Source organism: Phycodurus eques, chromosome 16 (assembly GCF_024500275.1).
Source record: "Phycodurus eques isolate BA_2022a chromosome 16, UOR_Pequ_1.1, whole genome shotgun sequence".
NCBI lineage: Eukaryota > Metazoa > Chordata > Actinopteri > Syngnathiformes > Syngnathidae > Phycodurus > Phycodurus eques.
In genome coordinates, this window is record NC_084540.1 from 9,282,833 (window position 1) to 9,293,490 (window position 10,658).

Here is a 10,658-nt window from a genome sequence, read left to right on the forward strand (position 1 = left end):
CAGAGTGGCTGGCCACACTAGAGACACAAGTCCCACTTTCCCACCTCCCACCTGTCAGCTGAATTCTCTCTTACATGTACTCCACCTGCTTCCTGAAAACAGCCCCGACCCTCAAAACACCCCCATCCCCTCCCTTCACTTACCACTACAGACGTTGATGTGAGATGCGGTCTCTCGCTCTCTGCCAAAGAAACAGATACTGTATATAAGTTCCCTAAGTGTATTTCTGGCTTCAGTTTGACCCTACTCTCATAATTTCACACATGAAAGGACATCATCTGTATTAAATGCGCTCAGCTATAACCTGCCCTGAATAAATCATAAATACCGATAAACGGGCCAAATTTGATTATTTTTCCTCTCTTCCGATCAAAGTCAGCAAAGGCCCGATAATCAAATGCCTGAATGATTATCCTGCTGTATGTGATGCGTTAAGAATTATTTTTCTTCCCCTGCTCAAAAAATGGTTATGTCAAAAATCGCAAATATTATACCTTTTCAATATCTACGATGACAAGTTGGAACTACGGACTCCGTGATTGTGACGTGAAACGGAACAATTCATACAATTAGGAAGCAACCACAAGCTTGCGCAATTGCCCAACATAAATAGTGTTGAATGTTTATATAACATGTCTTCCAAGTCCATCCATCCATTTTCCGTACCGCTTATCCTCACTAAGGTTGCAGGCGTGCTGGAGCCTATCCCAGCTATCTTCGGGCAAGAGGCACGGTACACCCTGAACTGGTCCCCAGCCAATTGCCAGCCAATCGCAGGGGACATATAAACAAACAAACATTCACACTCACATACACACCTACAATTTAGAGTAATCAATTAACCTACCATGCATGTTTTTGGGTAGTGGGAGAAAACCGAAGTACCCGGAGAAAACCCACGCAGGCATGGGGAGAACATGCAAAGTCCACACATGCGAGGCCTGATTTGAACACGGGTCCTCAGAACTGGGAGGCGGATGTGCTAACAAGTCGTCAGCCGCGCTGCCGTTTTCCAAGTCCATCCATCCATCCATTTTCTGAGCCGCTTCTCCTCACTAGGGTCGCGGGCGTGCTGGAGCCTATCCCAGCTGTCATCGGGCAGGAGGCGGGGTACACCCTGAACTGGTTGCCAGCCAATTGTAGGGCACATAGAAACAAACAACCATTCGCACTCACAGTCATGCCTACGGGCAATTTAGAGTCTCCAATGAATGGATGTTTTTTGGGATGTGGGAGGAGACCGGAGTGCCCGGAGAAAACCCACGCAGGCACGGGGAGAACATGCAAACTCCACACAGGCGGGGCCGGGGATTGAACCCGGGTCCTCAGAACTGTGTGGCTGACGCTCTAACCAGTCGTCCACCGTGCCGCCCGTTTTCCAAGTCATTAACCAAAATAAAAATGACTAGGAGAAGAGTTTGCAACCACAGAGCAGTCACCAGTTAAGCTAACAGTTAGCCTAGCTTCTTCTTTTCTTTCTTTCTTCAACAACAACAACAACAACGATGACCACCACCACTACCACTCTTTATTCCTTGTACTTTCCACGACTACTCTTTATTCTTTCTACTTTCCAGGAGTCATGGTACGGACTGGGGGAGGAGACTCAAGATTGTCAGGACTGAATTTATATACAGGGGATCATCAGAGTCGGAAGTCCATCACTATAAATATAGAACAAGTAAATGAAAAACTGTGAGTATGGTGGTAACTGAGTATGCCTTTTTGTGCCGTGTGACAATTTTTACCCTATACCGTTTGTATCCTTGGAACGTGGCATGTCTGTGGCCGTATTTGTATTATTGTTTGTATCATGTGTTTTTGTCCTTGCATACTGCATGAAATCACTCTGCGTAATTATGTTGTTAGGTAATTTCATGCAGATAGTTGTTTATAAACCTACTTATAATGTCGTGGCATTATTTTTCCAACAGAGGACGCTGTCCAAATAGGTCCAAATAGGAGGTGGTAGTAGGGCATGAGGGGGTGGGTGTTTATTAGACTGTGGCGGTTGGGTTCTGAACAGAGGTGTGCTCTATGTGCTGGCTGAGGTGGGATTGGTGTGTCCAGGACCAGAACACACAAGCCTCAGTTCATCTCACTGCTGGCCTCACATAGCTGTCCTGCGCATGTTTACTCTCAAACGCAGCCCAAACTGTTTGTCAGTGAGGCTCCTTTTTCAAGGTATCTCGCCCGCCCCACTGGCCCCCCTTACTGCCAAATAAACATTGCACCGGAAATTGCATGGATATCTGGAATTTTTTAGGGTCCCACTGGAAAGCTGGACAAGGCTTGAACAAGGGTGCTCTCTGTGACACCTTGTAGGTGAGGGGAGGGCAAAGACACAGAGTGGGAGGCGAGGGGCGTTGGTATCCAGCGTGGAGGGTGTAACCTTGCGTTGTGTGCTTGGTGGGGTGGACTTACATCAGGAAGACACACACTCACTCAGTAACAGGTACAGGTGACCCAGTTTCCTCTGACCCTGTCGGGAGTGTGTGCTAAGGTTCACCTTAGGTTGTCAACAGCTGACAAAGTTTAAAGGTTAAGAAGAAATTATACTCTGTGACGCCAGTCAAAGTGCACTGTGTTCCCAAACAGATAACGTGTTACAAGGGGTACATGCGTATTGATTTGGCATCTTAAAAGATTTTTTAGATGTAAGAGACCCCACGGGACAAGGGAAAAATTGCCACGTGTGCTTTCCTGCTCTTGTAGTTCGTGGTGTACTTGTGGTGACCTACACCACGCGCATCACACTACACACATAACGATATACAGTGTTCCGCCGCTATTTGTAAGGGAAATCGTGACACCCACCCAAAAAAATGTATAATTCCCAATCCATGCCACAGGATGGCGGCAAAGTACTTTTTTTTTTTCTATTAGACAAGGCTATGGCATGACTAAATGAAGCCCCTCCCCATACTGGGTTCCTTGAGCCTAAGATGCCAAAAATATGGTTCCAAGGCTTTATTTTTATATTGAACATGGCTTTGGCCTGATCACAAAAACAGCAAATTTCAGCGAGCAATAGAGAATAGCTTCCCCCCGCTCAAAATCTGAAAATAGGTAAATTCGCAGATGCCCAACTGCGAATATGCGGATGTTTACGATATACCGGTAATTGCCAGTCTCCTCCTCCAAGCTAGCGGTCTGGTGCTGTACCGAGACTGGCCTGTGAAAGGCAGCATGGGGCCACGGGGCACCCAGACTACTGGTAAATACAAAGAAGAAGAAAAAGTAGAAGTAGTAATAATATTAGGAGAAGAAATATAATAATCTAGGCTCTATGCTTGGTTTATGCGGTAACCACATTGCTATAGTAAAAATGTTCTTCATCCATTCTTTCTTCATTCAGTAGCCACCACACAAAATTTTGGGCCACCCCACTGAAAAGTCTTGGCTCCACCCCTGCTCTTAAGTCGAGACCCTCATATCTCAAGGCACCACTGAACTGTATGATAACTCCCTATGGGTGTATCAGTATATACCAAGAGGATTAGAGTTGATGACAACTCTTTTACTTAGTCCCGCTCTATCATCTTTTTTTTCAATTTGGATTCTTTTCATTTTATCTGGCCTGTAATTGAAGTGTTGTGTTATTCCTTTCTGTATACCATCTGATGGTTAGTATCAATTACCCTAGATGCAATGTGCACGAGACATTTATACAGATGTGGCAAAACAGGAACGTACTATTATAAGTTCAAATGAATTACTTTTTTTCTCTTCTTTCATTTGGGGTTTGAGCATAGAGCGTGCCTATGTCTGCAGAGAGATAAACATCACTTGCCCGAAGATAATTGGGTAGCCATAAAGCACATGTTGAGAGAAAAGTTTTTTAAAAAGGTGCTTAGATGGATACTCGTGTACATGACACACCTGTCAGCTGCAGTGCCCTGTCTCCTCAGTGGAACACATAAGAGTAAGTTAGGAAACTTACTTACTTATGTGTTCTGTTTGGGAACTCAACATTAAAGTTCCTGTTCTTGGTTTAAAAATAACTTTTGGAAGTTAATTCCTTTCCTCCACAAGTCCTTTCTACGCCTTTCTCGTTGCTTCTTTTTTTAAATCCCATTTCCTCTGTTTTGGAACAGGTTGTACACTGCGTGGCTTCTTTTAGGTTATGTCATCAGACTTTTAGCACAGGAAAACTTGCAACATATCTGTGAGGTCACTCCTCGATGGGGAAGATGGACATTGAAGAGAAAAACAACATCTCTCGATGCAACAAGGTTGTCACACACAATGATTTTACGAGGCATTGCTTTGCACATCAGCCTCACAGTTCTGAGGTTGGGGGTTCGAATCCGGGGTTACAGCTTTCCTGTGTAGACTTTGTTCTCCTTTTGAGTGGGTGGATTTTCTCCGTGCACTCCTCCCATATTCCCAAAATATGCATGTCAGGTTAATTGAAGCCTCACAATTCCCCATATGTATATGAGTGTCAATGGTTATTTGTGCCCTGCGATTGGCTGGTGACCATTCCAGGTTGTACCCCGCCTCTTGCCCAAGGTCAGCTTGGATAGATTTCACCTCACCTACAACGCTAATGAGGATAATGGTATAGAAAATTGATGGTTTTATGGAGGTTATATGCCCAATTATTTAGAAAAACAAGAACATACGATGCAACCCATATTCCAATGAAGTTGGGACGTTGTCCATCCATCCATTTTCTGAGATGCTTATCCTCACAAGGGTCACGGGAGTGCTGGAGCCTATCCCAGCTATCATCGGGCAGGAGGCGGGGTACACCCTGAATTGGTTGCCAGCCAATCGCAGGGCACATACAAACAAACAACCATTCGCACTCACATTCACACCTACGGGCAATTTAGAGTTGTCAATCAACCTACCATGCATGTTTTTGGGATGTGGGAGGAAACCAGAGTGCCCGGAGAAAACCCACGCAGGCAAGGGGAGAACATGCAAACTCCACACAGGTGGGGCCGGGGATTGAACCCGGGTCCTCAGAACTGTGAGGCTGACGCTCTAACCAGTCGGCCACCATGCCGCCCGCTTCATAATGCGCCACACATTTTCAATGGGAGACAGGTCTGGACTGCAGGCAGGCCAGTCCAGTGCCCGCACTCTTTTACTACGAAGCCACGCTGTTGTAACACGTGCAGAATGTGGTTTGGCATTGTTTTGCTGAAATAAGCAGGGGCATCCATGAAAAATATTGTTGGATGGCAGCATATGTTTCTCCAAAACCTGTATGTACCTTTCAGCATTAATGGTGCCTTCAGAGATGTGCAAGTTACCCATGCCATTGGCACTAACACAGCCCCATACCATCGCAGATGCTGGCTTTTGAACTTTGCGTCCATAATAGTCCAGATGGTTCTTTTTCTCTTTGGCCCGGAGGACACGACGTCCACAATTTCCAAAAACAATTTTAAATGTGAACACTTTTCCACTTTGCATCTGTCCATCGTCGATGAGCTCGGGGCTAGAGAAGCCGACAGCGTTTCTGGGTACTTGCTTTGCATCGTATAGTTTCAAGTTGCACTTACGGATGTAGCGCCAAACTGCATTTACTGACATTGGTTTTCTGAAGTGTTCCTGAGCTGAGTTCCTGTGTTGATATCCTTTACACATCGATGTTGGTTTTTGATCCAGTGCTGCCCTCAGGGATCGAAGGTCACGGGCATTCAATGTTGGTTTTCGGCCTTGGCGCTTACATGCAGTGATTTCTCTAGCTTCTGAGAAATGAGCTTTTTGATGATATTATGGACCGTAGATGATGAAATCCCTACATTCCTTGCAATTGTACGTTGACGAACATTGTCCTTAAACTGTTCGACTATTTTCTCACGCACTTGTTCACAAAGAGGTGAACCTCGCCCCATCTTTGCTTGTGAATGACTGAGCAATTCAGGGAAGCTCCTTTTAAACCCAATCATGGCACCCACCTGTTCCCAATTATCCTGTTCACCTATGGGATGTTCCAAACAGGTGTTTGATGAGCATTCCTCAACTTTCTCAGCCTTTTCTGCCACCTGTCCCAGCATTTTTGGAACGTGTTGCAGCCATAAAATTCAGAGTTAATGATTATTTGCTAAGAACAACGAAGTTTATCAGTTTGAACATTAAATATCTTGTCTTTGTGTATTTAATTAAATATAGGTTGAACATGATTTGCAAATCATTGTATTCTGTTTTTAGTTATGTATAACACAACGTCCCAACTTCATTGGAATTGGGGTTGTATTTAAAAACGTCAATTTTCACACTTTAAAGTATCTTGATAATCACAAAAGCAATATATTTATATAGTTCCGATACTATATAGCAGCGGTGGGCAAACCTTTTGGCTCAGGGGCCAGATTGACATTTAAAATTTGACAGGCGGGCCAAGCCAGGACCAGATGCTTTCGTATAAAAAATTTAAAAAATTAAAGCTCGTAGTGTTAATACTTAGATTTACTTTTAATGGGAACAGTGTTTTTTTGTTAATGACCTTTTTTTAACAGTACATCAAAGTCTGCCGTTAGTTTTGTTGTGGCAATTCTCAGAACACATCTGAGGTGTTTATCACTCAGCTGGGATTTATAGGATGTTTTGTTGGTGTTCATCACACGAAAAGTTTGTTCACACACACATGTAGAGCCGAACGCCACAAGCATCCTCTGTGCCATCTTCTGGATTTTTGGAAATTTGTCAACGCTTAATGAAGCATATAACTCATCCAGTTTGAGAGTTGAACTTCTCTTTTAAGACCGTATCACATTGGAGATCAATCAGTTCCATCTGGAGCTCCCGTGGCGCTGTTTCAGGGTCTTGTGTGACTGAATCTTGGATGGCAGTTTGTCAGATAAAGGTGTTTTGCTGAACCTGCAAGCTTGATTTTAACCGCTGAGCCGTAGCAATCAGTTCCTGTGTTGATTGGCTGTTAGCATAATCAGCATGCTTGGTAGAAAAGTGACGGTTGATGTTATATTCCTCTAAATGGTTTCTTAACAAATTACATACAACCTTTGACTTCAGTAAAAAAGTATTTAGTAGTCCATTCTATATTAAACACTCGGCACTCACTGTCGACTATTCTTTTCTTTGGCCCACTCATGGTTGAAGAAGGGTTCAGAGCAGTAGCAGAGTAAAAACAGAACAGCCAAAGTCAAGTCAAAGTATCACTGTACCTACTGCGCTACCTGGTGGAACCACTGGGCATTACAGGACAAGGTCAAATGACTGCAGTCATGATTTTGATATGATTTGGGCGATTCTGTACCAAACTTTGGCGGACCGGATTGAAATGATCAATGGACTGTATGTGGCCCGCGGGCCGTAGTTTGCCCACCCCTGCTACGATACAAATTGTCTCTGTGCCACCTCGTAGCTTGCCCCGAGCATTTACTGTATATAAGGCTTGCGGCTGGGACATTGATTTACTGCACAAATGAATCTGTTTAAAATGTTCTGTTGCGATATGAATGCAAGAAACAGAGAGAGAGAGAGATACGAAATTGTGATCTGTTTCAATGTTTGTGTTTAAAAAATGTAGTGTGCCACAGGAAGTTTAAATAGTAATGAGAAGTGCTCCTCACAGCACACATCTGGCCTCCCCCCCCCCCCCCCCCCCTTTCTTTCATTTCCCATACACGGCACAACTCATTGTGTTGATGAATCTAATGTGAAAAATTAGCTGCCTTGTACCACTAAACTCATTCTGCTAACCAGTTGTAGCCGTTTCTCACTGTTACCATTTTCTTAGCTGCTGGCATGCGCTTCACACCTCTCACCTCCTCCAATGTATACGTACATCCTCCCATCACCTCACGCTCTTCTTTGAAGCTTTAACTGACTTGTTTTTAAAGTTTCCTTTCTGTGTCACCTGCCATTGCCCAACTTTTCCAACTATTTCACATGAACTTTTATTCCAACTCTGACCGTTACTCCGCCTGAGTGTTTTATAATCCTGCCGAGAAGTTGTTGTTTTTTCAATAAACTCGTAAAGCAAACTTGTGTCACTCTGACCATGACAAATTTTGATGTCTGCTGTCAGCTTAGAATCAAAAGGTTAGCACACATAAAGCAAGTTCTCAGTGGTAGTGCTGGTCTCCCAAAGGCAAATGACTACTTCTGCTTTGGCATGTGTTTAGAAATTTGGCAGGCTTGTTTTTTTATGTTTGGGATGGAAGCCACTGATGTAAAAAGTCTTTGAAGAGTGCATTGACATTACATAGAAATATGGGGAAAACACTGTTGTGTGTGTCACTGATTGTGTAGTGGGTACACTCGCCTGACTTTAGTGCGGGCAGCATGGGTCCAGTTCCCACTCAGTGACGGTGTGAATGTGAGTGCGAATGGTTGTCCGTGATTATATGTGCCCTGCGACTGGCTGGCGACCAGTTCAGGGTGTAGTCCGCCTTTCACCCGAAGTCAGTTGGGATAGACTCCAGCGCCCCGCGACCCTAACCAGGATAAGCGGTGTTGAAAATGGATGGATGGACTGTTGTGTGTGTCCACTGTGAGCCTCATTTGGTTTCATTGCCTGCATTTTTTCTTGACGCATTGGGCTTGTTTACATGGTCCTGTTACATCACCTCCGAGCACTGACAGAGAGAGATGGATTGTGTGGGAAGAAGATGGAGGTTTGGCCAATGCAAAATTTTGCACTCTGTAAACCTCTTTGTGTGTGTGTGTGTGTGTGTGTGTGTGAGCACATAAGTTTTATACACAGTATATAAAGTTACATAATTATAATTAATATATAATCAGAACATTTATTTGAATTATATTTCACCTGTAGTTGCCTGGATAAATAAATATTAAAGTTTTCTCACCTCATTTTTTAAGCAGTGGACTTGTAGTTAACACAAAGCAATTAATTGACCACAGTAATGTTCAATGGGGCACGGTGGACGACTGGTTAGCACCTCTGCCTCACAGTTCTGAGGACCGGGGTTCAAATCCCGGCCTCGCCTGAATGGAGGTTGCATGTTCTCCATGTGCCTGCGTGAGTTTTCTCCGGGTTGTCCGTTTTCCTTCCACATCCCAAAAACATCCATGGTAGGTTAATTGAAGTCTCTAAATTGCCCGTAGGTGTGAAGGTGAGTGTGAATGTTTTTTTGTTTACATGTGCCCTGCAATTGGCTGGTGACCAGTTCAGGGTGTACCCCTCCTCTCCCCCGAAGATAGCTGGGATAGGCTCCAGCACGCCCGTGACCCTAGTGAGGCGGTACGAAAAATGAATGAATGAATGTTCAATAGCCAAACTCGGTCATTGTCCAAATATTTCTGGACCACAATCACAATTGATGGGATGCATGTTCTCGAAGTTATTTACTGGAGTTTAAGATCGAAGAAATTAATCTCAAAGATCACCTCAAAATGTCAAAAAACATCCATCCACTTTCTGAGCCGCTTATCCTCACAAGGGTTGCGGGAGTGCTGGAGCCTATCCCAGCTATCATCGGGCAGGAGGCGGGGTACTGGTTGTATATATATATATATATATATATATATATATATATCATATTATATCATATATCATATTATGACTATTTTCCCCCCAGAATTCTAAATTATAAAACTTTGGCATTTGAATTTCGAGTGGCCAAGTATTTTGCTTTAATTTTTTTTGTTTTTTTTTTCTTTTTGCACCCATAATTGAAAACTGAAATCTTACCACTAAGGTAAAAAAAAGTTAATTTCCTTTAAACTACAACAGACTGGGCAGTTTTAGTTAACAAGTATTAAAATATTGTTTGGCTGTGCTTTAATGCTATTAAAATACGACAAGTTGGTGTGTTTTTGTTTGCAGCAGGTGTGTACGTCTTATACTACTACTTCTTGTTTATACTGTAAGGAAGAAGAGGGTACGTATACTTTATGTCCTGTTGGCACAAATGACTGATTTTTTTTTTTTTTTGCTCAAAGTCTGAGAAAGGGGAAAGGAAAACATCAACAACAACAAGTGTGCATGTATCAGTTAGCTGCATGCGCAGCGCTCAGGTGGCGCACACTTCCTGACAAATGACAGTGAGAATATGGAGGCAAGTCCACATCTCTGCTCTCTACTAAAGAAAACTACTGACCAAATGAACTAAGGAAAGCAGAGATCTAGAGAGCTAGAGAGCTAGAGAGAGAGAGAGAGAGAGAGAGAGAGAGAGAAAAAGAGAGAGAAAGAGAGCGAGAGAGTCGCAAAGCCGTTGGTTTGGTAGAATAGACTTGCTCTTTTAAACATGGAACATACATAAAAGAATTGAGAAGACTATTACAACATATGAATAAATTATAAGTATTTTAAAATAGGGAGTTACTTTTCAATCACCCTGTATAATAACTCACTTCCTTTGATTACATTTGGATTCCTTTTCCAAAATTTTAATGAATGCATCCCTTGGATGTTTCCTCTCAAAAAGTGGATTCAAACCATACATCATTATTTTGGAATTAGCCACATATTTGTCCTTTTCACAAAAAATAAACTGAAATGCACAATAAAAAATGTGTTTGTTGCATTAGGCGTGGACAGCATGTGGAAAACCACCATGCCATACCATGCTGACCTAATGACAAATGTGTACAATTTAGACAATAATGATTCATATGCCAACCCAAATAAGTGAATGTAAAAAAGTCCAAAATTATAAAGATGAAAGTGTCCAAAAGTCATTGTTCTTCATTGTGTTTAAGTGCAACTACTG